This window comes from Schistocerca serialis, chromosome 1 (genome assembly GCF_023864345.2).
Source record: "Schistocerca serialis cubense isolate TAMUIC-IGC-003099 chromosome 1, iqSchSeri2.2, whole genome shotgun sequence".
Taxonomy (NCBI): Eukaryota; Metazoa; Arthropoda; class Insecta; order Orthoptera; family Acrididae; genus Schistocerca; species Schistocerca serialis.
The window spans coordinates 913311333-913317160 of record NC_064638.1 but is presented as its reverse complement, the minus strand read 5'-3'; the positions used below and the strand labels follow the sequence as shown (position 1 = coordinate 913317160).

Sequence of the window (5828 nt, the reverse complement as noted above, 5' to 3'; positions counted from 1 at the left end):
GTAATCTGAACAGGAGAGCCGCACTTTTCGTAGTCATCTCTACTCAGCGTCGGCAGAGCAGTCCAGCGATACACCATACAGCATCCGGCGCCAGTGGACGCTCTACAGCCAGAGGTGGAAAATCTCAGAAATACATCTTTGACAACAGTCCGAAAACAATAAAAAAAGGTCTTTACTACGACTCGGAACGTCGTCATCATCACTAAATCAATTTATACGAGTGAATAAATTGAACCCCAAAACATATAATGCTGTAGAAAATGAGACAACGAAAGTAAATTATACTCGCAGTTCGAAAATAAACTCCAGTTAACCATAGTTTGTCCGACTTTAGTAGAACACACAGACATTGTAATTATCACAGGTAGTACAAAACAGCTTCGGTATGTGTTCATGGTAGTTATAATTAAACTTTCGCTACTTGAGAGGGATCCCATGAAAAGCGAGTTACGTAGGGCAATGACGAATTTGTGGAAACATTTGTAACGACATGTGGAAGAAAAATAACGAATAAACTACTGAAAGGATCACATTTTAATTTCCAGTAGAGAAAACTTAAGTTCTCCCGAACAGGCCATGAAGGTCCAACAGTACCGACCGGCCACCGTGTCATCCTCAAACCATAGACGTCACTGATGCGGATATGGAGGGGCATGTGGTCAGCACACCGCTCTCCCGGCCGTATGTCAGTTTCCGAGACTGGAGCCGCTACTTCTCAATCATGTTCTCCTCAGTTTCCCTCACAAGGGCTGAGTGCACCCCGCTTGCCAACAGCGCTCGGCAGATCGGATGGTCACCCATCCAAGTGCTAGCCCAGCCCGACAGCGCTTAATTTCGGTGATCTGACGAGAACCGGTGTTACCACTGCGGCAAGGACGTTGGCTTCCAGACGAGAGGGTAACGTTAATTGCGTTAATTTACGTTCCAGGTTACAAACGTTGCTCAATCTGACGACCATCTGCATTCACGACACCCTGGAACTTCACTAGAGATTATTCTGAGCACTTTTTGAACGGTGAACCACGAACTGTTCAGCTGTCGCGGCACGGATCGCGCACTGCTTGAATGTCGCACATTACGTTCAGCATTCTCACCCATGCCAACAGCAACGTCTTCAACAATATGTGGAGCAATTGGCCGTCGGCATCTGCCAGAACAATTCCAAAAACGCCAGTTAATTCATACTTCCAAATCATGTTCTTCAACTCTGGCGCGGAAAGAAGACTTTCCGTATTCCTTTAATGTACCGATACTCGCGAAGAGCAGAAACACTATTGCTGTTGCTTTGATAAAATAGCCTTAGGAGTAAAGTCATGTTCACCTTGACCGCATCCACGTTGACTGTATGCAATTGTAATGCACACTGACGCTTATGTTTCAGTCCTAAGTCGCCGTACCAGTACCGCCGCCTAACGGTAAGTGATGACACTAACTCTACTAATACAAAAATGCTGCAGCGCACAGTCTCAACTTCATTGCTATAATGTTGGCTACCCATACGGTAAATAGTTTTTCGTCTACACTGGATCAAGTAGAGAAAGTTTAATCACCCTGTATATCCAGTTAACTTCATGTTACTTGTGAGAAATGTTGAGGACAGACTGTATATTTTTCATCTTGTAGATTTATAACACAGGACAAGTAGTAACGATAATGTTTCGTGATTTAACTTCGACATTTCATTAACTGCAACTGACTACAGAGTGTACGAAATAATAACAAACCTGCAACTAGCAAAATTCTTATGTGACACTAATGCATCAAAATTGAAACATTGACCAGTAGATAAAATATACTGCCATAAACTGTATGTGATAGTATACATCTATTATTTTTACATTAACGATTTTTTGTCTGAGAGTGCGAATGGATGCTCATACATATATGTTGTTTGTGTAAAAGCTGTAGGGAGGTTTGATGGACGTGATCAAAGTGGTAACTTATGTTTTATTGTCGTTCACATAAGTTCTAAAGAGAGAGCAATCCAATTTAGTTAAAATACCGTCTGGTGGTAACTGGCTCACAATGTCTGTATCAGGCACAATAAAGAGTACATTGAAACAGACTGAGTGAAATAGGCATATGCTTGGTAAAGGAAAAGATCAGTAACGTCAGTGAAGGTAGTATCAAATTAATAATTTTTTTTATTTTATAAAACGGTAGATGTTCGATTAATTATCGTTTTAAATACTTCCAGCTCTATGGCATATGTCCTGGAAATCACAGTCTAGGTTGTCACAGAACTTCCGAAGTCTCTGGTTCTTAGCTTCTAATCGGCTCAGAGCTAGTGGGTCCCGATCAGACTTGGTGACAATGCTACAAATTGTACGCTTTATAGCTTTGCGATCATTTCTGGTCTTCTCAATCCATTCTGCCAATTGCTGGAATGGTACAATTGCAATCTCAGACCCCAGACAACAGGCATCGTTCGTTCTAACACGTGCCACAATTTGCAGTTGGTTGCACCTTGTTGTCTCAATAGTTACGAAACAGCAACATCATAATGTTAAATGAGACATCTTGGCTTACAGACAGAGTGACGAAGGTGATCTTGCCCATCCTTTACCTCCATTTCCGTAAGGAGTGCCATAATTCGCTGTATGTTTGAACCGCCCTACACTTCTACACTTGGTTCCCTCTGACACGGATAACAACAGCCTGCTTGATAGGTGAGATGCTTTTCCCTGGACTAGTATCAGTTTTAGTGGGCGAAAACATCTCAGGCTTGTTGATTGGGGGAATCGATGTAATACTCTGCGTTTTCCCTGGTTCATGTCTCCTCATCATAACAAAACTATTGATTTCCGAGTGCAGCCTCAGATAACAGCTAGTCATATTATAAATGCGAAAATAACTCTGTTACATTTTCACGACTAAACCGCTTAACCGATTTTGATGAAATTTGGTATGGAGATAGCTTGAATACGAGAAAGAATGTAGGCTGCTTTAGAGAGTATGAAGTACAACATATTTGATGATTTGAAGACATATTAAATAATAATTACTCTTTGAAAAGCTGTTTACTCTTTGACCTTTGAACTTTACCATATTTGTGAAAATACTGTTATTCTTTCGTATGTTATACGTAGTACGATTCGACGTAATGAATACAATGCTCATATAACCCTACACGTATTTAATTCATACTGCCATACTAATATCAATCTCACTGTAGCCGCTGAGCGTAATGCGTCTCTTATTTCTGATTCACATGGACAGTTCGTGGTCATGTCGTTAACGTACCTGACTCTTCGTCACGGGATCATGGATCGGCTGTCATCCGTTCGCGACTGGATGTGTGTGTTGTCCTAATCATCATTGTATCATCGTCGACGCACAGGTCGCCAGTGTGGCGTCAAATAAAAATACATGCACCAAGCTCCTGAAATCCGGACCAGAGCCTCCCAGCTAATAAAGCAATACGCACATTTCATTTCATTTTACTGATAGGCGAGCGCAGCCGCGGATAACAGCTAGAATACAGAGCTTACACAATCTTCAACGTGCTTAGTCCATACTAGCCTACACTTCCATACTAATATTATAAATGCCAAAGTAACTCTCTCTGTTACGTTTTCACGACTAAACCGTTGAACCACTTTCAACGAAATTTGGTAAGAGATAGTTTGAACCCGGGGGAAGAACGTAGTACAAAACACAATATGTGATCAAAAGTATCCGGACACCTGGCTGAAAATTACTTACAAGTTCTTGCTCGCTCCATCGGTAACGCCGAAATTCAGTATGGTGTTGGCCCACCCTCAGCCTTGATGGCAGCTTCCACCCTCGCAGGCTTACGTTAAATCAGGTGCTGGAAGGTTCCTTGGGGAATGGTAGCCCACTCTTCATGGAGTGCTGCACTGAGGAGAGGTATCGATGTCTGTCGGTGAGGTCTGGCACGAAGTTGGCGATCCAAAACATCCCAAAGGTGTTCTATAGCATTCAGGTCAGGACTCTATGCAGGCCAGTCTATTATAGGGATGTCATTGTCGTGTAACCACTCCGCCACAGGCCGTGCATTATGAACATGTGCTCGATCGTGTTGAAAGATGCTATCACTATCAACGAATTGCTGTTCAACAGTGGGAAGTAAGAAGGTGCTTAAAATATCATTGTGGGCCTGTGCCGGGATAGTGCCACGCAAAACAGCAAGCTGTGCAAGCCCCCTCCATGAAAAACACGACCACACCATAACACCACCGCCTCAGAATTTTACTGTTGGCACTACATACGCTGCCAGATGACGTTCATGGGGCATTCACCATACCCACAACCTTCCATCGGATCGCCACATTGTGTACCGTGATTCTTCACTCAAATGGTTCAAATGGCTCTGAGCACTTAACATCTGTGGCCATCAGTCCCCTAGAACTTAGAACTACTTAAACCTAACTAACCTAAGGACATCACACACATCAATGCTCGAGGCAGGATTCGAACCTGCGACCATAGCGGTCACGCGGTTCCAGACTGAAGCGCCTAGAACCGCACGGCCACACCGGCCAGCGATTCTTCACTCGACACCACGTTTTGCCACTGTTCATTCTTCCAATGTTTACGCACCTTACACCTATTTGGCATTTATCGGTGTGATGTGTAGCTTATGAGCAGCTCCAAGTTTTCTAACCTCCTGCCTAACTATTATAGTACGTGTTGTGGATCCTGATGCAGCTTGGAATTTCTGTGTGATCGGCGGTCTCTGTCAGTCAACAGACGAGGTCAGTCTGTACGCTTTTGTGCTGTGCGTGTCCCTTCACATTTCCACTTCACTATCACATCAGAAACAGTGGACCTAGGGATGTTTGCCGCGCGGAGTGGCCGCGTGGTTAGAGGCGCCATGTCACCAATCGTGCGGCCCCTCCCGCCGGAGGTTCGAGTCCTCCCTTGGGCATGGGTGTGAGTATTGTCCTTAGTGTTAAGTTAGTTTAAGTAGTGTGTAAGTCTAGGGACCGATGACCTCATCAGTTTGGTCCCTTAGGAATTCACGCACACCTAGGGATGTTTAGGAGTGTGGAAATCTCGCGTACAGACGTATGTCACAAGTGACACCCAATCACCTGACCATATTCGAAGTCCCTGAGTTCCGCGGAGCGCCATATTCTGCTCTCTCAGGATGTCTAATGACTACTGAGGTAGCTGATATCGAGTATCTGGCAGTAAGTGGCAGCACAATGCACCTAACATGAAAAATGTATTTTTTGGGGGTGTCACGATACTTTTGATCACATAGTGTATTTATCGATTTGAAAGTATTACGCGAATTAGGAAAAAATTATTCTTTGAAAAACCTGTTTACTCTTCCACTTATGAACTTTATCATATTTGTGAAAATGCTTTCACTCGTTAATACGTTCTACGTAATAACATTCGACGTAATCAATACATGCTTACGAATTCCTCAACGTGCTTCAGCCATACTTCCGTACTAACACCAATACTACTGAATGCGAAAGTAACTCTTTTACGTTTTCACGATTCTACCGCTGAACCGATCCTGATGAAATTTGTTATGGTGACCGCTTGAACCCCGAGGAAGACGAAATGCTACTTTGGAAAGGTGTATTACCTTTATAAATACTATGAACATTTTTAAATGTGGTGTACATGAGTATGATTCAGGGGACGCTAGCGTAATGATCGCGACTTTTAGTGTTTATAGATTCTTCCATGACAGTGTGAATCCAATGTTACTGTGCGTGCGGTTTATAATTGTGAGTTAGCTGGGGAGTTTTTGTGGAGATACAACAATAAAATTCGACGATAAGCCCAAGAACCATATTTTACAACTATTACGATATGCATCGAAAACTTAAGTCTGCATATATCGA

General features: G+C 43.1%; 1 pseudogene; it reads right to left on the bottom strand.

The window, feature by feature from the left end:
• Positions 1-765: 765 nt before the first annotated feature.
• Positions 766-883, bottom strand: LOC126424981 (5S ribosomal RNA; annotated as a pseudogene).
• Between the last annotated feature and the right edge of the window lie 4945 nt (positions 884-5828).